A 24,296-nucleotide genomic window follows, 5' to 3' on the forward strand; every position below is an offset into this window, starting at 1 on the left:
CACACTTGTGCCAGTGTGTTACATTTCTCTTCATGTATGTGAATGGCAGAAACTTCCAGTACAAGATTCCCCTGAGGTTGAGATAGCGCTGTGACATCCTGTTACCTAGGCACAGATAACCAGGAAACCACACTTGTGCCAGTGTATTGCAAGTCTCTTCATACATGTGAATAGCAGAAACTTCCAGAACAAGATTCCCCTGGGATTGAGATAGCGCCTCCAGGCTGTGGTTAACTTGTATTTGCATTAGACTGTTAACTCCACTGATCTGGGGGGAATATATTGAGAGGTTTCCTTGACTTAGCCTCCACGCCACATATCGCACCAGAAAGTATTATATAATGCTTGAAATGGCACTTAGACAAAGTTATGTGTGAAGAAAATTACAATTTTTCGAGGTTAACGATCCTGACGGTGAAAGAAAGAAGTGTGAGTGAGGGGTAGTGGACACAGAGCCGGACCACAAACCTGCCCGTGTCTCTGCTCTCGGCCGCGAAGCTGTTCCATAAATCCGACAGCCCTGTGCCCAGCTCACTCAGTGGATTAGACGGAAAAACGGTTGAGCAAGCCCAGAAGCCGATTCGAGCTCGAGCCCGCTATTAAAAAACATCAGACTTGTCCGCACAACCGAGAAATTGCATTGCAATAATTAAGGCCGCTTGTAACGGTCATTTTGCTTTAACTGCAGGAAAAGAAGATAAAAAAAGATATCGAAATATATTCATACATACATAATTGAACCATATTAAAGCAGGCATTAAAGTATTCCATGTGACGCACTTGCTGCAAAAATTGGCAATAAATGATACTAACTGTGTAATGTTGCAGATTAGGGGTTGAATAATGAATGATTCGAAGTTCTGCTGTCTTGCACGCGACGTGCGCTCAGCCGATTTTTTAAGAGTCACAAATATAAACAGATATCTCATATTTCATTTTGCATCGGGTGCCGTCTGAATATGTAGAAAGTGACATTGCATATGTTTTAAATATACATACATATAAAACCAGAATCATATGTTGCTTTGAATTAATGATGAACTTCTATTGCCAATTACCACGGCTGAGTGCTTCACCTAGGCGAAAATCCCCTTGAATGTGCAGAGTAATACTGCAGAAAGCAGCCCTACCGAATTACACGGCCCCAGAGGCCCCAATCACGAGCTCCCCAGGGCCCTATCACATGTGAAGCAGCTTTCCAATTACTTCACCCGAGTCACAGCGAGCCCGGTGCTCCTACACTTCGGTTACATCTCATCTCCCATCTGTGCATTTATTCTGCTTCCCGAGTCGCTCTCAACTTTCAAAACTGGAACGGTATCATGCGTGAGATAGAGCAGAGGAGCCAAATCCAATAATGTCTCATTGATCGTCCAATCGGGCTGTCACGTGACTGGGGGCATGAAGAAGCAACCCCACTGGCACCAGATTTGACGCCATACACTTCCAACATGCAGAATGAGTCAATTCTGAGCACACGTTGTGTGCAGCGGAAACACAGGTTCTGCATGACAAACCGGCTGCGTTGTTGCATCAACAATCAGAGGGCGCTGGAGATGCAGAGGGCTCTGTGGGTTGAGCACCATTAGCAAAGGTCTGCCACGAACCAGTGGGCCGGATATCCAAACTATTGGTAGATCAATGGATTTTAGCAACTGTCAGGAGGAAGAATTCGTGCTAGAGTGCAAGCACCCTGTGAATTTCAAGAACCCAATGACTGATCCTTTTCTGTTTTTTTTCTGAATTGAAGAAGCTGCCCACTATCCGAAATAAAACTCATCACATGCAGACTTTTTAAATGGACCCATGGAATTTTGACATCTACCAGATTATGAAGCAGTTAGCACCATACCACAAAGTACCTCCAAGTTACACAACACAAACTTTTATGCCTGTAACAGTTTGTCAGTTTTGTTTGGACTTCACAGGTTGTTTTGAAAATTGATTTGATTGTGGAGAAACTGTAAAAGAATGATGCTGTGTTTGGGCCAACCGATTGAAGGAGAACTAGCCACACCCTTAACCCAGAAGTACTTCTCCCCATCCCCACCTCTCCAGTAGGTCTTCTCTGTTCCATGAAAGCGCAAAATAGCACAGGTAATGCAGGGTCAGATAGCCTTGCCCCTGGATGTTACCAATGGGGTTGACGCCCACCAACCCTGTGTGATCTTCACGCTCTTCACTTCATGTCGGGCGGTCTGGCGAGAACCCCAACCCTGCAGGACAATTTCTGTTAGCATTCTTTCTGCACCTACAATGTGTTGGTAAGTGGGATTTTACATAGTTGAATATTCAAGGCAGGGGAATAGTTGCACCAAAATTACTGCATCCAGAGTTGCTGCACTCAAGTGGTCAGTGCAAAGAGTGCACTGAAGTCTGGGTTTTCACTTACATCACAGATAATTCACCTTGATGTGTATTATGTGTAAGTGGTAAATATCATACATTCAAATTTATTTTACAAACATACCCTATAATGTAAGTAAATAGCAGCCACATCTTTAATATTGTTATACTATAGAATATAGCTGCTAGCACACGTTTTCCTTGAACAAGTGGAGTGAAAGCATGTGGTTCCTTAAGGAAGATAGCTGCCCTACATCAGATTTGAGAGTCTATTCCTCTAAGTAGAGTTATGAACTTGTGACTACCAGCTAGCACCAACATTCTGGTATTTTGGAAATGGATATGGATATCGGTGAAGTTGTAAGTGTTTGAAATACTGGCTGTTATCCCACTGTGACACGTGCAAGAGGCTGTGCAGTCAAAAGGCCTTTACTGTCAAATGCCACACATTTTCAGATGTATTCACATTATTTATATCCATTTATTTAGTTATTTCGAATATGAGTGAGTGTGTGCCGTTCTGACAGAACCCCTGGGCAAAGATTTTCATTTCCTTCATGCTATAGTGGATCATCCAAGTCTTTCTAAACCAAGGCATATTTATCTCCATCTACAAATGGATCCTAAATCCTTGCAAAGTATGTTTGCGAACATGGTGGAGACAACCATCTGTTAACTGCAAATGTGAGTGTGCAGTTTTAAATATAAAACATTTGTCCATGGAGAGCTAGAGGGATGAGTTTTTGTATTCAGTTATATGGGAATTGTGAGTTAATTGAGGATACTTAATTACTGTCATAGGCAGACATGTATAGTGTCCAATCAGTAGTCAAGGCTAGATTTACTGTTGGGGTAAATAAGAGGTCAATGGCAACCATGATATATTCAAGTCTGACAACGGTAATGTCAATAAATGTGATGACAATGTGTGCCATAACCTGTGCCTGCATAACAATGCCAATCCCACAAATGCAATGTCAGTATATGCCGTGATCAATGCCAGCACAGCGGCGTCGATGCTGGCCGTGACGATGTCAGTGTATGCCATAATTAGGCCTGGGCGGTAAATTCCGATCAGCTCGCGGAATTTGCAGAGTTTGGGTAATTTCGTGTTCCCGGAGAACGCGGAATTGCCAAAAAATCTGCGATCCGTGGCTCCGCAGAATTTTTTGTTTGTTCGTGCTTTCAAATGCGTGTTCGCGAGATATTTCTCCCAGAACATGCAAACAGCATTCGGGAAAAGGAAAAATGCATTGCGAACGGGCAGAACATGCAATTCTGTGTGTTCGCGTAACTTTTTTTACTTGCTTGCAGAGTTTTTTAAAGTTCTGCGGAGCTTTGCGTAGAGCAATTACGCAAATTTCGCCCACCCCCAGCCATAATCCATGCACAAATGACAATTTTGTTACCTGTGAAAACAATGCCTATGTACTCCATGAACTAAGCACACATAACTATGCCAATATTATTAAAGACAATGTAAATGTACGCTATGAGAACTGTATGCACAATGTTGAGAATGTCAATAAAAATTATACCACTGACTGCCATATTATTTTTAGAAATTTCTTTGAACTCGCATCATTGCTGTCAGATTTACCCAGTGTCACCTCCCCATCAACCCGAGTCAGAGATATGTAGTCAAGCAGGTCCTGCAACCCATGCCCATGCTTATCAAATGAAAGGTCGCAGTTAGGGTCTCTCTTAACCCAAAGACAAATGCGTGCCCGGGGAAAACCCTGATTGATCCCACAGATAGATAGTTGCACCACAAACAGGTCTGAGGAAATTGGCCCAAATAAAACACGTTTGGTCAAAGGCTTCGTGTTCCCTAATAATACCCCAAAACCAGATAGCACATTTAGATAGGAACATTCAGACAATCAGGACACAACGTGCACACCACATGTAGTGATCATGTGCTCCTCATGCCGGCCATCTGGACACATACACACTAGCTCATCTGAGGTCGAAAGTCATTTGTGTCCCTATCAGATGACCAAACTTGTTAATTCATTATTGGGATACTTTCTTAAGAATGCAGAATTGCTTTATTTTACCTCACAAGAGGTCTATAATGTCAGCCAAAACTTTGTACATGGAGAGACTCTCCTCAGACACATTCTGTTGCGACTCTACCAGCTGTGGGAATTAATAAAACCAACTTGTTCCTGTTTTCCAAAATACCTTTTATCTTTTCATTTCTTTAAGGTAAAATCATATGCAAGCAAAATCTTGGCGAGGCCTGGAGAGATTGGTTTATTGAGGCCGACTGCTGCTGAAGGACAGGGACCTCTGCCCGAATGGGTTCACATCTGTTCAAACAAGATAGTTTATCAGATGCCAAATATTGATTAGAAGTTCTACTGAATCCGTGGGGTGGAGGTCTGTCCGAAGGCCGCTGCCCCTTAGGGTAAGAGACTACATTGAATCATTAGTCCCAGCACATTGTTTATGACAAACTATGACAAGCGAGTAGATCATTTTTCCCTAGTCAGCACACTAGGGAAAGGTGATGATACTTACAGTTTATTTCAGCTTGAACAATAGGGATTGACACAACAGTACACCCCTGATTGATTGATTGATTGAATGGCGATTTGTGTAAGCGCTACTTTGCCCAGAGGCATCAAGGCGCAAAAGATGGAATAAAAGCCAGATACTGATATAAGTAACAGGGAGAGGAGACCTAAGAGTAGGCTTCAGTAAAGAGCAAAGTTTTCAGGCCCTTACGGAAGAGCAGCAGGGAATCCTGGCCCCTGAGTTCCAAAGGGAGCTCATTCTAAAGTCTGGGGGCTAAAGAAGAGAAGGCCTTACCACCCCATCTCGCTTTAGCGATTCGGGGAATAGATAACAAATACTGACCCGAGGAGCGCAGTGCTCTGCCTGGGATATAGGTCGACACTAGGGTCCTAATGCCCTCAGCACCAGCACCGTGAAGAGCCTTGTGAGTGATGGTTAGGATTTTAAATTTAATTCTGGCATGCACCGGAAGCCAGTGAAGACTATTCCTGATCCTAGTCCCTGAAGAGCGTCTGGGGGCATTGACAACGAATCTTGCTACCGCGTTCTGGACGACCTGCAGGCGATGGAGCAATTTGGTGCTCATGCTAAGGTATAAAGCATTGCAGTAGTCCAGTCGCGAGGATAGCAGGGCGACTGCGACCTGTTTCCAGGCATCAGGGGAGAGGTAAAGGGTAAGTTTTCTAAGTATCCTTAGGACCCCGCAGCAGGTTGAAACGGTTCTGCTTACTTGCTTATCAAAAGCAAGTGAGGTGTCAAATATAACTCCCAAATTACGGGCGGTGAGGGAGGGCTGGGGACAAGATCCAAGTGTCTGAGGCCACCACTCATCTGACCAAATCTCCTTATTGCCCCCGAAGACCAGGATCTCCGTTTTCTCCCCATTAAGTTTAAGGAAGTTCGAGGCCATCCAGCCCGCCACTGCTTCCATACAATTTCGGAAGTTTAGGGCCGTGGTCTCGACAGAATGGGACAAGGAGACCATAATCTGGGTGTCATCGGCGTACGAGAGCACTTCCAGTCCAAAAGATCTAACAAGCCTAGCAAGAGGGGCCACGTAAATGTTGAACAATGTGGGACTCAAAGCAGAGCCCTGCGGTACCCCACATTGCAAAGGCATGGCGTTGGAAAGGAAGTCACCCAGTTTGACCCTTTGCTCCCGATGGTTGAGGAAGGAAGTGAGGAGGCTGAGACCCCGACCCTTCACCCCGTCTCACTGAGGCGGGAGGCCAGAATGGTAGGGGACAGGGTGTCAAACGCTGCCGTAAGGTCGAGTAGGATCAGAAGTGTAGTCTGACCACTATCGACCTTGGCGCGGATATTATTGACCACCACTGTAAGGGCTGACTCAGTACTATGCGCCTTACGGAAGTCATGCTGAGATGGATCAAGTAGGCAGGTCTTATCTAAAAAAGCGCTGAGATGGAAATTCAAATGAGCCTCCAACATCTTAGCTGGAGCGGGGAGAAGGGAAATGGGGCGAAAGTTCTTCAGAATCCCGGGTCCAAGGAGGCCTTTTTTAAAAGAGGCTTGACGATGGCAGTCTTGGTGTGTTATATAGAATCACCACCTCAATCTTATTGTTTATTCAAATTGGTTTTCTTAGAGACTTCTTGAGTGTCTCAACACTGGGAGGATATAAAAGAAGTAAAAAGGTTTTTTGTGCTTGGAGCGCTGGTCGTCAGGCAGTCGGTACGCACTACCCCGAAGTGCGATATAGGGTGTAATTCAGAACGTTAGTTAAAAGTCGGACTTTGGTGAAATAAGGCGCTGCTTGTGTCTGGCCACAGAAGGCTGATAGTTGTCAGGTTTTTCCTTTTTCCACACAAAGTGCAGCTATCTTTGCCCACTGACTCCATAATGACAGACTATCGGGCTCACTTTAATCTGTGTATTATATGGAGCATCCCCTCTCCTCAGGCTGTGGGCGCTAGGGGGGTTAAGGATTTTCCAACAAAGTTATAATTTTCTCTGTCAACCGCTTTCTCTCTTATGGCCAGATGTAGGTGGCTAAATACCGGTCGGTAATGCCGAAATACGTTAATTTTCAGCATTCCCGACCAGTATTTAGCCATGTGCGATGTAGGTAATACCGAACGCCATCGCAAATAAGGAATCAGAAAAATAAGGCAAACCAGTTACTGATTCCTTATTTAGCAATTGGCAAACACTGAACCCCTAAATACTGAATCGATAATTAAAAATCGTTAAACAATCGCAAATGTGATGTACCAAAAATCAGCAATACCGAATTTCAGAAAATTATTACTTAAGAGTCGCTAATTACCACTGACTCCAAGCAGGTGGTAATCAGGTGCACTGCGTATAAACAGCCCCAAAATGAAACAGTGTGAACACAATGGCGGCCCTCTACGTAATAGCAAGGCGGCTACTTTTCCGAGGAGCAGGACTGTGGATCTGGAGAAGAGAGGAGCGTATGTACAGACTGCATGTTACACTGTTCCAAATGACTGAGGCAGAAATACATGAGAGGTACAGGCTACACCACCAAACCACCCTAGACCTGATACAGTACCTGCACCCACTCCTGAAGCATCAGACACCAAAGGCGCACACCATACCAACACATGTTCAGGTGCCCTGGAGCCTGAACCTACTTGCATCAGGAAGTTACCATGGGGTGATAGCTGTGGCAGGTGGTGTGTCACTCAGTTGCCTGTCCCCTTTCTTCAACACCTTCTTGGATGCCTTGATGCAGAGAATGCATCACTACATAAGCTTCCCCAGCACACATGCGGAACTGCAGAAGACAAAGCTGGATTTCTACCGAAAGGCATAGTTCCCACATGTAATAGGGTGCATTGATGGGACCCACATACCAATCTGCCCACCTGCAGCTACAAAATACATATACCGGAACCGCAAATCCACGCATTCCATCAACGTAAAGGTGATATATGATGCGGACAATATCATCACTGACATCGTGGCCAAATTTCCAGGGAGTAGCCATGACTCCTACATATTCAGTGGGATCTACACACGTCTGGCTGGTGGTGAATTTGGAGAAGGATACCTGCTAGGTAAATCAATGTGACACACCCTGATAAATATCTTGGATGAATGTGTTGGTGACTCTTATTGATGGCACTTCCTTTCCCATTAAGGTGAGAGTGCATATGCTGTGCGGGCATTTATCCTAACTCCATACCTCAACTCTTCCACGCTAAGTGAGAGAAGATACAATGTGTTACATAAAAGCACGTGCAACGTTGTGGAGCACACCTTAGGACTTCTAAAAATCAGGTCCTGTTTCCTCCACAATCATCTGCCATGCTGCCTAACCTTGCCACAAAGAAAGGAACAGTAGTGGAACTAACTGACTCAGAGGACGAGGGTGAGGACTATCCACAGCCAGAGCACAGTGCAGCAGGTGTGGCAGCAGCACAGATGGGAGACACAGACGGGCTGAGATAACACACAACTATTTCTGAGTAAGTAAGGAGACATAGCCAGTTACTATAAGTGAGTGACGGTGTTTAATTATCATAGCACACCACCACAACATGAAGGGCGTCACATGCCAGGCCTAATTCAAATGTAGTGTCCAAAACAAAAACTGGTTACATCACCCATTTTGGTAAACCACGTTATGGCTGGCAATACTTCCTTCGCCCACACGTTGCACTGCTGCGTTCCTTGGCCCCACTGTCCTCACTGCCAGTCTGTCCTGTGGCAGCGCTGTGCCGTTCTCTGAGCCTCCTGGCCTCTGTGATAGGGGGTGTGATGCTACTGCGGCTAGTAGCCTCTTCACTATTCCCCCATCACCTGTAGTGGCTACCTGGTTGGTCTGTAGCACTTCCAGTGCACTGGACACTGTGACCAGCACCCTTGCCACATCATGGCTGCAGTGGGCCATCTCCTCCTGCATGGCCACCAAGTGCCTGCAGAGCAGAGAGGTGGCAGTGAAGAGGCGGTTCACCGCCTTGGTGTAGTTGTCAAGTTTCTGCCTCTCCCTGCGCCTTGCCAAATGGTCCTCATCTAATTTGCTGCACAGCAGCCTCACTGCCTCAGACATTTCCCTCATGCCCTCAGCCACAGTATTGCTCATGGAACAGATGCCCTTCTCAATTCGCAGCATGTGCCCATTCATCTGTACCATCTGCCGCTCTACTGACCTTATGGATTTGCCTTTCAGGCGCTGCGCCTTGAGAATGTTCCCCTCAAGACCGGCGAACACACTCTCATCCTCGCCCTGTGAAGGAAGACTGGCTGCCCTTACTCTGTGGCATCTGGCACTTGTGTGGGTGCGCTCTGTGGGGGACTGTGAGCCTGCACCGTTAGCATCCTCAGCCACCGTGGACTGTTGTCCTCCTATGCTGTCCTCCTCTGACACCGCCATCTGCTGGAGGCTGGCCACTGCATGCCTCCTGCCTCTCGGTGGTGGTGGCGTTTATGGTGGCGGTGGTGATGGTGGTGATGGTGGTGGTGGTAGTGATGGTGATGGTGGTGGTGGGGATGGTGGCAGTGGTGATGGGGTGGTATGCCCTGCAGGCAAGAGGACCTCCTCCTCTTGTGTCTTCTCTGTCCTGGGTGCCTTTCCTTTGCTCCCCCCTGCTGCCCTGCGCGATGGCTCGCCTGTGAAGACAGAATGTACATTTGCTCACATATCTGGCAGCATTTGTGTAGTAATAAATTTAATGGCTGCCAATCATACTGATTGTCCTCTGCTTGTTAATTGCTGATGTGTGTCACATACCTTTGGGTTCAGTGGACTGATTGTTCTGACATGTGTTACTTCTGACTACATCTCCCATAATGCATTGCAAGTTTTAAGTAAAACATGTACTGGAGTGGGCTTCACAATGCCTCATTGGGGATTGGGGTAGGGAGTGGGGGCACAGCACGCAGTGAATGCATCTTAGCTTGTTTGTTGGCAGCTCTGGCTGAGCTGTCTGCATCCCCAATCCCACTCAAACTCTACGGCTGGAGGGCGGATTCGACCTGGAGATCCGGGGCAGTTGGTGCAGGTGCTGTGTTCCTACCTCCACCTGTAAGGTTGGCTTGCTTCTTCCTCTCTGCCAGCCTCTCCTTCGCACGCTTCCTCAGGTCATACCAGTGTTTTTTTAGTTCCTCATTGAAGCGCTGGGTAACTCTATTGGCATTGATATTTTCTTGTATGACAAGCCAAATCTGCCTTTTTTGGGATTCAGGCACATGCAGAGACTGTTTGCCAAAAAGTTTATTGTGGTCCTTTGTGACATCTTCAATAAGGACCTCCAGCTCCCTCTCACTGAATGTATGCTTCCTTTTTCTTTCAGCTGCCTCCTTCTCCCTCTCCTGGTTGTCCATTTTGCTCAGTTTTGTTTTCAAATATTCAGTAGAGTTGCTCCTGGCTTGTTTGCTCTGCTCCCTGCCTCACAAACAGCTCCAGGTTCAGTGCAGATGCATGGGTGGCCACTTCCTGGTTGGGAGGTAATGAGGATGCACAGGATTGGCTGATTCGACAATTACTGATTTTTTTATTTACCGAATCGCTAATTACCGAATCGGTATTAGGGATTCGATGATTACGATTCGGTAATGGCCAATCCGTATTTATTTTTACCGATTCTTTCCGAATCGCTAATTTTTAGCGATTATTACCGAATCGGTAATTTTTACCAATTTTTTACGTACATCTGGAATACCGAGTTCTTAATAGCGAATCGGTAAAATTCGCGATTAAGGACTCGGTATTTCAGAATTACCTACATCTGGCCCTTAGTCTCTTTTGGATGTTTCCATTTTATGCATTTATTGATGTTGTGGTGCGGCTATATTTTGCAATGTGCTGCATGTTTAAATGGTATGCCAGGTTAGCAAGTCTATGCTTTATGAAATAATAACTTTTTTTTTAAGCTGAGAATTTAACGTTTGCTAGGTTACGGCTACAAATCAACTTGTACTGCTCTGAACTAACAATTGCTTTCTGTTACAGGTTGTTACTATTTCATTGCATTTTTCTTTTGTTTATTGTTAAATGTCTTGTTCCTTTATGCATCAATTTCTTTCAAGCTTATAACCAGAAGATTGTTTTCAGTATCACTTAGCTCTGTGTATTACATGGAGCATACCCTCTCCTCGGGCTGTGGGCGCTAGGAGGGGGGGTAAGGATTTTTGAACAAAGTTATAATTTTTTCTGTCAACCTCTTTCTCTCTTAGTCTCTTTTAGATTTTTACATTTTATGCATTTATTGATGTTGTGGTGCTGCTATATTTTGCAATGTGCTGCATGTTTAAATGTTATGTCATGTTAGCAAGTCTATGCTTTATAAAATAATAACCTTTTTTTTAAGCTCAGAATTTAACGTTTGCTAGGTTACTGCTACACATCAACACATACTGTTCTGAACTAATAATTGCTTTCTGTTACAGGTTGTTACTATTTCATTGCATTTGTTTTTGTTTATTGGTAAATGTCTTCTTCCCTTATGCATCAATTTTCATAGAGCTCATAACCAGTAGATTGTTTTCAGTATCAATAGTGTGCACTGTTCCCCAACATTAGAGTAGAATTTGTAATTATTTAAAATATCTTGAGGCAATCCAACTTTGCAAAATCCTTCGAACAAGTGCCCTGATCCATTATGAAGATTCCATTAAGCCTCATGCGATCAAAGTTTTCCAACCAGACTTAGAGACTGGGGAGACACTACTGCCAGTGGCACAGTCATACCAATGTCCACGCTTTTCCCTAGCCTGAGGGGGAACATTTGATATCAACATCATAGAAAACACCAAAACTTACAATCAGGCCTGACCTGTGGACTAAGAAAGAGATATGAAAATAGCCCTGTTAAAATTATGGGCTGGGTGGCCTCATCACACAACACGTACAACCCCAGAGCAAGTGTCATCAAGAAGGAAGGCTTAGATTCCTCCGGATCTGATAGTGAGGGCGAAAGCATAGATTGGGACCCTCCAATACAGGGGAAAGGCAAGGAGAGCACACCATGGACCGCCCAGGTACTAAAAAAGGTGCTCACCCCACTGATACTCCAGACGACCCCTAGGAGGGCCCGTTGGTCACAATGCTAATAAGTAAGACACCATAGCACTTCCTGGTGGATAACAGGGACAACAAGATCATGCTTATGGGAAGGAACAGCCCCTATATGAAAGACTACCATTAAAGTGCAGGGAATCTTGGGTTCCGTGATCAAGGTTCCCTTAGAGAACCCCTTGAGCTGAAAGTAGGAGGGAATAGGATTAGCGAACAGCTGTTTTACTAACCTCCCTCCCCAACTAATATACTGGGACGGGACCTATTGTCCAAACTAAGGATGTTTCTCTTGTTAACTGATTATGTATCTGTAGCCTGTTCCTCCCCTGCCACAAACCAGGAACATCCTCCCATGTCAAAGGAATGCTAACTAAGAAGATCCTGGACAATCGAGTCCCTGTCAAGAGGTTAGTGCTGGGCTATACAGGAAACCTCCTAGAATTGTATGAACTAGCGCAGCAGTGGACTAGCCATGCACACCACCTCTTGGTAGAAACAGTCAAAAGAGTAGCAAGTAGGTTGTGTAGGGAACCGGAGACCTACAATCAAGACACACAAGGGCCTACTGCAATGGTAGGAACCAAACCATGCACACCCCCAGGCTAACCTGGCCCAGTCTTTGTCACCATCCTGGCATCTGCCCAAGGAAGCAAGTGGTTCAGGCAAGATGGCACAGTGGCAAGCAACATTGCTGCAGCTTCCAATCAGCCGCAGGCAAACAGGCAACCAATGCCTCACCACAGCAGGGTCCGGGCAGCTGGCCGAACATGTGGCGACAGTCGCCGCAGCAGGCAGGGAACACAGCCCAACAGACACTTGGGCGACAGCCATGGCAGGGAGGGCTAACTGTCTGGGGAGGCAATGCCTTTACACAATAGTATTCCCTAACACCTCCATGCAGACACATTTCCTTACCACCACCACAACAGTTGCATGAGCCACGGAATATTATGTCGACCAAGAATCCATGCTAGAGTTCACCACCCAGATACCCACAGGGGCTTCCACTGCTGTTGGTCCCCCAGGGTGAGGTAGGCTGACCACACCCCAGTGGAGAGGGCAGTCTATGAGGGACCCCCAGCTGGTGCATAAAAAAGGCACCCAAGACTGCTCACTCAAGTCCAACTTTGGACTGGCTACATAATTCTCAATTGCCTCAGGGTTTACAACCAAATGGAGGCCCTCCTGTAGTTCCAAAATCAGGTGAATGCTCTGGTATTGGTGTGAGGTGACAGATTACTCAACATGCAGAGAGCAGCGACGGCCACGATGGAAGCAATATCCTCAAAACACCAAACAAATCCAATTACATGACACCAGTATGTAGGAAACCCTTTGAGTTAATTAGCGTCACCTCCATTATGTTGAGCACATAAAGTCCCAATGAGATCCCTGACTCTGGCCGACAAAACACTAAAATAAAACACAGTACCAGCCATTTCCCTGTAGATTCCTATGGGGGTCCACACACAACCTTACAACGACCTCCAGTATACTTTGTTAAAATTAGCAACACCCAAAAATACAGGTAATCTCCCACGGGACCTGCACAAAACAGACTAAAAACAACCCAAATATGCTTTTTCCTTCCAGAAGAAGGGTGTAACCCAGTAACTTAGTCTAATTAGAGAAAAACCTTGTTTCACGCCACGTGCAGAAACCCAAGGGAAGTGCACGTGTCAATGGAAACAGCCTAGAAATTCAAGCATGCACGTTCCCTCACAATTGAACGCAGCACATACAGGTCAAAAGGACCCGCCTGCCCCGCCCAAAGCAGCACACCTTTAAATGGAGCAGCCAACAGAAAGAGTACTGTCGCCACCGTAGCTAGGACAGGTGGGAGCCCAAAATACAAAGAGCATTAAAAAATCTTAAAACATTCCCCTAAAGGCCTAGCACCTCTTAAACTGTTTAAAACTCACCATTCTCCTAAAATTATAACACTTCCTTTTCAGTACACCCTGAAGAAAAGTTTGCTCACAGCTAAACGATCGAGCGCATCGGTAAAATATAAACGCAGATATTTCTTAGACAACTGCCTAACAATGTGTTTTTTCCAAACTAACCTACAAACCGCAGCTCTTCTCTTACAGGTTTGTGATCAAGCTGAAAGTGCATGAACACTGCCATGGCCCACCAGTCCTCCGATCAAAGCTTTCATAAGGGCTCTCTTTAAAAAGGCCAATCGCTCAAGTAACACCAAAATCAAAATTAACGTTTGCAACAACCCTTTGAGAGACATTTTTTGCACTGCATCAAGACAAGACACCTCCGGGTACAAAGACGACAAAAACCTCACCGGAAGACAACCCTACTGCCTGCAAATGCTTTTTAAGTTATGTATTCTTGTATTCCTGTATTTGCTCTATTTAGGAGGCTGCTCTTGAGCCCTGAGCATCTCTGGAGCTTGACGTACGCCTAACCCGGTAAATGCTACTTCTACATTCTTGCAACACATGTGCAGAGACTTCTCTCACCTCACATACACTTACACTGAACCAATTGCTAGTATTTCTCACACACTACACAGCATAATCCTACACAACACCTGGTACCAACACATAACTGCTGTAGGCACTCACACTATGAACAGGTCGTGTTATATATTATCTCTGATACCCCGCTCCGTAGGCGCAGACAGGCTTTACCTATCCTAGGTGACAGCCCTTGAATGAGCAAAATCAGTCGTCCTTCTGTACCTATGTGGAATCAGAGTTAAGATCCAACCCAATAAAGTAGGTCCCCGTAGGACAACGGTAAATATCACTGGGTATTAGACCAACCCCACAGCACTGTATTTCTTCACCAAACCTAGCGACATCCAAACCGAGGCAAACAGGCTGTGCAGAAGGGGCACCATTGGGGAGGACACTGTTTGGCCCCGGGACTTCGTAGAAAAGAGGTTCCTGAAGGTAGCAAGACAACAGCACTAGTGTACAGATTGTCCACTCCTGCCTCTATTTGTGGTCTGAGGGTGCCCCATAACATCTTTGGGTCACCTTCTTTAACAAGAAGTGGACCCTGGACATGGAATTCCAGTGCAGGGCCGCTCACCTTATTCAGACTGGGGAAAATGAGTCCCATTGGAGGAGGATCCAACACTAGAATGGACACCCTGTGCCAGGAAATCCAGGATAGCAAGATTCATAGGCACACATGGTTGGAGAGGGAGGGGCAACCCCTAATTGTACAAAAACATTACGCTGTACTCTTTGTGTTTCGGAGGCAAAAGAACCATACTGTTGGGCAATAATGAAAACTGCGGCATGATACCACACATACTGGACCTGCACTGGGGCACCTCTATGTTGATGGATTTCTACTGGCAATATGGTGATCTTGCCTACGCCCAGCTTGTCCATGAATGGTGGGGCATGTGCACTATTGTGACCATACACACCCCAACCCTGGTCATCCCTGGAAAAGATCTGTCTGAGTTGTCTCAACATCAGTACAATAAGAAAACAACACTGTTGCATCAGGATCAAAGGAGAAGAACTGCTGATTATTTTGTCCATGCTCAGTACAAGGACATTCCAGAAGAATTTAGACTGCTCATAGAGACTCAAGTAAGCATTGGAGGATCGATTCCCTTCTTCACCATGCAAACGAAGGCAAACAACCACTGGTTGGAAATAACCAGATGGGAATTGATGAAGATGATAATTAATACTGAGCTCTGCCTAAATGCTATCAAGCAACAACTGAGAAGCATCCGCCTTATGTTGATGTAACATCGGTACGTGTTGGACTTGATGACTGCGTTGTAAGGTGGGATGTGTTTGCCAAGAATGGTGCTTCCAGTTGTACTATTATTCTTTGAAATGACATGGAAAATGTGACATTAGCTCGTGCCATCCAAGAACTGATTCATCTGCAAGTCGAAATGAAGAAGAAGGGAGGGGCCTTGGAGCAGGACTATCCGCATAGTATCTTTTCGCGGATCCCCTTATGGGTGTCCAAACTATTCATGTCACTGATGCCAGTTTTCATAATTGTACTTCTGTTATGTGATTTCCTACAAGTAGGGAATTCCTGCTGGAAAAATGCAGTCCTCAAATTAGATAGTGTGCACATAGCTAGGGAAAGATTAACAGATACTATAGACACACACACACATTCAAATAATATAACTGTCATGATATATGAGGAGGATAGAGTATTTGAAGTATCAACTAGAGGGGGGTGAGTAGGAATGGGTAAAAACGATGTCAATAAATGCCATGATATGTGCATCCTTGACAATGGCAATACCAATAAATGGGATGTCAACACATGCCCTAACCTGTGCCTGCATAACAGTGTCAAAGCCCACAAATGCAATCTTAATGTATGTCATGATCTATGCCTGCACAGCTGTGTTGATGGCAGCAGTGACGATGTCAATGTATGCTATAATCCATGCATGAATGACAATGTTGTTACTGACGAAACAGTGTTGATTTATGCCATAATCTAGGCACACATACCTGTCAATATCAATAAAGACAATGCCAATTTACAATATGACAACTGTGTGCACAATGTTGAGAATGTCGATAAAAATGATACCAAGTGACTGTCATAATATTTTTAGGAGATCCAGTGAAGTCGTATCATAGCTGTTGGATTTACCTACGGTGACCTCCCCATCAACCATGAATCAGAGATACATGGTCAGCCAGGTCCTGTGACCAATGTACATGCCTATCGAATGACAAGTCACAAGTGGGGTCTCTCTTAACCCAAAGACAAATGCGTGCCCAGGGAAAATGGTGATCGATCCAACAGATAGACAGTTGCACCACAAACAAGACCCAGAGGTAATGGGCTCCAATAAAACACATTTAGCCAAAGGCTCGGCCAATCAGGACACAAGATGCACACCACACATAGTGATAATGCGCTCCTCATGCCAGACATCTGGACACATACACACTGGTTACACTAGCTCTCCCCGAGGTTGAGAGTCATCTGTGTCCTTGTGACTGTTATGCTTTTTCAAAAATGCAGAAATGGCTTTATTGTCCCCCATGAGAGGTATATAATGTCATCTAAAACATTGTACATGAGAGACTTTCCTCAGACGCATTCTGTCGAGACTCTCAAGGCTACTGCGTTTAATTAAACCAACTTTTTCCTGTTTTGCCAAATGCCTCTTGTCTTTTCATTTCTTTAGGGTAAAATCATATCCGAGCAACATTATCATACGGCCTTGTCATGAAATGCAGTCAATGGTATTATCACTTCCTCATTTGTGAATATGACCAATGGTTGCATTGACTTGTGGAAGTACTGCCTGGCCCAAAACTAGGATCAATTCTAAGCTTCACTTTTTGTTGTTAATCTCTAAGATCACTTACAAAACTGAGGTAGAGATGTCATCTATTGAGTCAAGGAAGTAAAGGGGTAAGGAGGACAAGCTGGAAAGGAATGAGGGTACAAGGGAGGGTTGTATGCGGCTTCTCTTAACTATGTTTAGAAAAACAAAAAAAGGAGGTGCATGGAGTGGAGAAGGAGGCAGAACGAGCAGGTGCAATGGAAAGAAAGGACATAGAGGATGGACTGAACAGGAGAGAGGGAGAAGCAGGTGGAATTTCAAACTGCCTTCCCCAACCAGGTTATGCATTTTAAAATGGAGGAGAAGTGCATGGATGGGACATGTAATGGCTCTAGAAAATGAATTGGGTTGCCGGCAACTGAAGAGAAGCAGAGGTTAACTAAGAGGCAGCCCTCCTAGAAACATCGGGTCAGTCTGTACTACAGACTGAGGTTCCGTGACAAATGTAAGTGGTGTTTTCGACTCGTACGAATATGGTCGAGTCTGGTATCTACGAACCGCAAATGACGAGTTTAGTAAGTGTGCGCAGTTTCGCTGTGCTAACTTAAAACCGTTCGTTTGTTACGTGGGTTTTTCATCTGTACCCACGGGTTCCATCTTAGATACGGCATCCATTTTGTTTCTTGCCCTCAAGTAGCCAGCGAACGGACGTTGTCCGTTTCGCGACCCTGGGATTCCCAAGACATCCGCGGAAGACACATGTTCTTTGAAAGTGTCTTTATGACGAGGGGGATGATGCTGTAAGGCAGATGGCCCCGCTCGAGGCTCATCTTGCCGTGCCGGTCTATTGTCTCAGCCGTGCATCTCATTAGGCACGTCCCTTTGATGCCTGTAGCTCGTGTTTCCTGATACCTCCCCTTTTACACCCTTTTCGACCTCCCCACTGTTTCCATCTTCCTCTGCACCTGTCCTTGTTCCTTCTTCGATCTGTTTTACTGCCGATTGGAATGTACTAATGGTGGGAAGATGGGTTTTTACAGTTGGGAACCGCCAAATGTTTCCGCGCTTATGTCCCGGACCTTGGATGTATCAAAGTGACCAAAGTGACCCCTCTCGGGGATAATTATGGGAACCGAGTTGTAAACTTTTGTGTACCATGCAACCCTATGGGAGAAATTCGTATAAAAGGAGCGATCCTCAGTAGCAATTTGAAGCAGTCTCCTCGAACCTACATTCGTTGTACTTCCTGTGACTTTTGTGTTCCCTGCAGTAAATAAACCTCGAATCTTTGACGCCCAAGGAAGTGTCCCGTGTCTCTGTCATTTGTACGCCGGAGCAGGTTACCCACAAAGGTTTCAGGTGTTGTCCCCTGGCACCGCTGGGTCTTAAATAACCCAGTCCTTCAGTTGGCGCCCAACGTCGGGCTGCATCAGTGGTACCGGTCCAAGCCCGACGATCGTGAGGAACTTCGTGTGAAATCTCCGAGGGAAGGTGCACTCCGCTTCATCGATCCTGTTGTCGAAACAAGTGGCCCGAAGACTTTTCCCGCGAAGATTCCCGCCTCCTGATGGCTGCGACGGACTGCTGCCATGACTGTAGACCTGTTTTGGCGCCTGGCGTAGACCTTGGTATAGCGAGACGATTGACGGGCCTTCCTGGTGACGCCATCGATCTTTGAGTTAAGTATTTGTGGGTCGCTCCCAGAGTCCTTGGTTGTGGTTGCTTAGTTGTTGCATGGTTCCATTGCATTTGTAGTTCTTGGTACTTTGTTGTGTTGTTTGACGTCTGCAGTCGCCAAAAACCGAGGGTTTTTGCTCTTTGCAGGGACTTGGTAAATCCCGTAACCCTTGACGTTTGTGAAACTCGGCTAGTGTGCAAGATGCCTGGTCGCAGTACTTTGTTTAGTTGTTTCAGACGTTGTGGTACGGATTCCCGATTGGAGGACTCGTGTCCGATACCTCCGGTTGGAACTCCCACTTATGAGCTCTACAGTAAGCACGGGCTAGGCCCGATTACTTTTAATGATTACTGGATTCGTTATACCAAAAAAGATGGTGCCCTTAGTTGGCCACCTCATGGTAGTTTCGAGACCACGATTTTAGATAATCTTGAGGCTAAATTGTTTGAGAAAAAGTCAAGGCCGGCCATGTTTGATGCCTTTCGATTGTGGCGTAAAGAAGCCCGACAGAAAGAGATCAGACAGACTAAACGTAATCAGAGAGATGGTGTTGCTACCATTGTAAAGAAAGCAGAGCAGTTTCAGCGTGATAAGGAGGATAAGGAAGTGTTTGATAGGCTACAGCGCATGTCGATAGATAAGTGCTATCCTGCTCTGCCAACGGGGTCGGATAAGAAGGAAGAATCAGTTGAGGATCCTTTAATGTCTTATCTTATGAAGTCGCCACCTCCGTATGTACAGGGTACCGCGCTTCCTGTGGCTCCCCCTGTACCTGTTCCTCAACCTGTTCCTCAACCTGCACCCGTTCTTCCGACTGTTCCCGCTCCTTTGCCTACTGCTATCCCTACTGCTCCTCCGCTTCCACATACTCCTGCTCCCGCTACTGCTCCTGCTTTACTTACTCCTGTTGCTTCTTCTGTTTCTACCCCTTCTCTTGTTAGTCCTTTGTGCTATACTTCTCCGTCTACTCGAAGTCGTACTCCTCCTGTTGCGGTTAGCTTCTTTAATTCTCTTGGACCTGTTTTTGGGTCCGCTGGTTCGGACGGTCCTCAAAGACGTAGTCAGCTTCCCGGTAACAGGGAACGTGCTGCGCTATATAATATGGCGATGGGTTGGATGGCGCACCCTCTTAGAAATCCTCCATGTGCTGTACTTAATACGTTCTGTCAATTCAATGTACCGACACAAAGATACGTGTTCGAAGAAATGTGCAAGGTTCTGCGTGATCAGATATCGGCCGATGCGCCTGACGATGTGTTGACCGCTTTGTCTGATCTACAGCTTCAGTTCTCGAACGGACTGATAGTGGATACTAACGTTCGACGCGCCGTTGAGCGGCTGTTATCTTTCCGTCCCACTCCTATACCTCAAGCCTTGTTCGTTGAGGATGTTGAGAGACAGTTAGATGCGTCTGGTCAGTTCCCCATGCGGGAAGTTCCACCAGTGTGGATGCCCGGTGATAATGCCGCTGTTCCTATTATTCCGCCGCATTTCCAGAGAGTATGGATACATCTCCCATGGAAACGATCGGAAGTGTTACAGGTGAAGCAATCTTTGCCTGACCCTCGCAAAAATCCTGCAGGGTACTATAAGGAATTGTCGCAGCTCGTAGACGCTACGATAATGAATCTTGCCGATATTGATATGCTGTTTGGCAATGTCGTACCGCAACCGGTATGGGCTAAGATTCGTCAGGAAAATCATGCCAACGAATTAGGTGGTGATTGGGCTGCCATTATAGCGGTGGATGGGTTGCAAACTGGTTGTGCTAAACCCGAGCAGTTGATTGCCGCTCTCCCTCAGAGAATAATTACGCTAATGAAAACACTTATGCCAGCTATGAGGGTGAACTGGGACAAATTGTCAGCTTGTAGACAGAAGAAGGACGAGAGTGTCTCTGATTTCTTTACGAGATTTGAGGAGGCATTCATCGATCATAGTGGTCAGGATATGGGCACTGAGGGTGGTCAACGGTTGTTTGTGGACAAATTTGTTTCTAATTTGTTGCCCGATTTGAGCAATAAATAAAAAAATTCTGAGAGTGCGTGGGCCGTCTCTACATCTGCTCAAATATTGGCTACGGCACAGTATTACGAAAACAGAGAAGAAAAAGAAGAGAACGACCGCGCTGATAAAAAGACGAAAGAACTTAAAACAAAAGTGTTGTTGCAGCAGGCCTATCCTCCGCGTTCAAATCAGAACGCTCCTCAGCAAAATAGATCGCAGTCGCAATCGAATAGGTCACAATCTCGAAATGACTCCTCTTCCCAAAGATCTTCGCTAGGGTACAATCAGTGTGCCTATTGTAGACAGGAGGGTCATTTAAAATTTAACTGTCCCGTTTTAAATGATCGTAACAGTGGTAACTCATCTAGAGGAGGTCGTGGTGGTTCTCAGCAAACATCACGTGGTAGGGGTCGTGGTGTTCAAAATGATCGTTCAGATAACTCATCAAATTCCAATAATTGTTTTGACCAACGTGGATCATCGCAAGGACGATCTGCGCAGTACAATGTGGACGATTATTACGTCGATCAGGATGCTGATGACAGTAATTACTAGGACAGCCATAGACAAGGAGAGGGAGTGGTATCAGTTCCGGTTGATCAGAGAGGGCCTTACGTCGCAGTTGCTACATCGGGCGTCGTTGAGCCTTTTCTGTTGGACACTGGTGCAGCGAAAAGTTCCATAATGCATTCCAAACTCCCTGGCGCACCTTTGTCTGGCTTAACTAATGTTTCCGTTGGATTCTCTGGCGCCCCCGTTAGCAATCCAGTTTCACGCCCTTTGCCCCTTACAATTGGGCCTCGTGAGCTTCAAGCTCCGTTGATTTTAACTACTGGTTGTGGTGAAAATCTTTTGGGCCTGGATTTGCTAAAACGTTTGTATGCAACTTTGTATTGTTCTCCTGCGGGTGTAAAGCTTACGTTAGGGGAGAGGGTTGTCTCTCCTATGTACTTGTCTCTCGATAAGCTTCCACCGGAATTGAGTTCTCTTCCTGCATCTTTGTGGGCGACAGGTCCCAATGATGTGGGCCTGCTTGACATCTCCCCTTATGTTGTTCAGCTGAAATCTAATGTACGGTTGCCACGTATTCCCCAATATCGTATTTCCCTTGATGGTGAACGAGCTCTGTTAGCGATCATTTATGATCTGATCGAGAAAGATGTTATTGAAGAGACGCGGGGAAACGTGTGCAACAGCCCTGTACTGCCTATTCTGAAACGTACTGATCCTTCAAAACCACCTGTTTATCGTTTTGTTATCGATTTACGGGAGGTAAATAAAATTGTGATTCCTCAGTTCCCTGTTGTGCCTGACATCACGGAGCTACTGACTCTGATTCCAGCTTCTGCATCATGGTTCTCGGTGATCGATCTGAAGAATGCTTTCTTTAGCATTCCGATTGCCGAAGAAAGCAGAGACCTTTTCGGTTTCTCTCTTGGTGGTCGCAGCTTCCGGTTTAAACGCGCTCCTCAGGGCTACTGTGAGAGTCCATCGATTTACAGCCAAGCCTTGAAGGGTCAGCTGGATGCGTTTTCATTGCCGGCTGGTGCGGCCTTAATCCAATATGTCGATGACTTATTGGTGGCTGCAGATACTCAGGACATTTGCAAAATTGCTACGGTGTCGTTGCTGCAACATCTCTGTGACTTACATCACAAGGTGTCACCTTCTAAACTCCAATATTGTTGTCAAGAAGTAACCTATCTAGGTCACTTATTGTCAAAGGAGGGAAGACGGTTGACCCCAGAGAGAATTGCAGCAATTGCACGAATGACTGTGCCAACAACCCAAAGAGATGTGCGTGCCTTTCTAGGTATCACGTCGTATTGCAGGCAATGGATTCCAAATTTTTCATTGCTAGCGAAACCATTGGTGGCTCTTACGTGCAAGGATGTTTCAACTCCTTTACCATGGACGGAAGAATGTCAGAAAAGTTTTTCTGAATTACGTGACTCATTGTGTTCGGCTCCTGTGTTAGGTACCCCTGACTACAGCAAGCCGTTTACATTATATGTTCACGAGAGGGAAGGTTGTGCTTTGAGTGTCTTAACGCAACCTTTTGGTGGTAAGCAACGTCCATGTGCATATTTTTCCTCGACCTTGGACCCGGTAGCTAGAGCATTGCTGAGTTGCTTGAGAGCAACAGCGGCAGCTGCGGTGTCCATCCGACAATCAGCAGGACTGGTCATGGATAATATGCTTACGGTGATGGTTCCGCATGCGGTCGACACTCTTTTGAATCGTACGAAAACTCAGCACTTGACGAGTGCGAGGTTGTCTGGGTACGAGTTGACGCTGTTGGCAAGTCATATTCAGATAAAACGTTGCAATGTTCTGAATCCGGCGACTTTGTTACCAATTAGCACAGAGTCAGATGAATATGGCTGAGATACCCGCCACCCCCTTTCAACACAATCCCCAAGGATGGGAAACCGGAAACGGTTCTGAACTTTTGGATGGCGGGAGGGAGTGACCCTCCCGGCCGTATTTATTAAAATATGAAACAAAATCAAAAACATTAAAATAACAGTTTCATATTATGTACAATTTCATTTCCACATTACGATGTTTGGCTAACCTTAACAGATCTCTAATACAAAGGTTCTCCTAGCCGAACTAACCTCCTACAAAACATTTGACTTGAAATTGTACATCCTAACGTTAAGGGCCAACGGCAAGGTCGTAACCGGTGTCAGATCCCTAAACCAGAAATACCCCCCCTCACTTGTGAGGAGATCGACCGCACAGAGGCGTACCTCAAGTGCATCTACCAATTTCCCTTGGACTTGACGGGGGCCCCAATGAACTCGACGCCATTTAACGGTCGTCCGAGGACTCGTGTGAGGTGTCTAAAAGGTAGCGTAAACCCCCTCCCGAACCCCACACAACTTACCCCATCTGCCGTCGCAGATGTCCTGGCCCCGGGAAATTCCCCAGGAGGGCCCGTAGCCCCTCCTATCCAGGAAGGGGCCTTGACTACCATTCCTTTCCTTCCGGCGGCCTATCCTTAGAAGGGACCGCCTCCCCGTTGAGGGGCCAATGGCCACCTCCCCCGAGCGCTCCCATCCGTAATGGGTGACGCACCCCCATAGGGATCTTCCAATTACTGCTCACCGATCATGACCTTACCGCCCGACCAAAATAAATACGACAATTACCTAAATTACTAAATTGCAAAACAATCATAACTATTACAAGCATGATTACTGATCAACACTAATGCAGAATTACTTTATTTGAAAAACATACTGAAAAATGACCATTCTTTATTGCATACTCAAAATATCACGACAATCATCACAACCTGTAAGAAATAGAGTTACCACATCAAAACTTTATTCAAAACAACTTGCTGTCCTCAGGGGCTGGTGGGTGGGTCAAAATTGGCTCTTTGTTCCGTCTCGAGCTCACGTGCAGCGGGGAGGTGCAGCTTCAGAGCACAGGAACAAGAGGATGCTTTCTTGGCTTGTTGCTCC

This window comes from Lissotriton vulgaris, chromosome 1_1 (assembly GCF_964263255.1).
Source record: "Lissotriton vulgaris chromosome 1_1, aLisVul1.2, whole genome shotgun sequence".
Lineage (NCBI taxonomy): Eukaryota > Metazoa > Chordata > Amphibia > Caudata > Salamandridae > Lissotriton > Lissotriton vulgaris.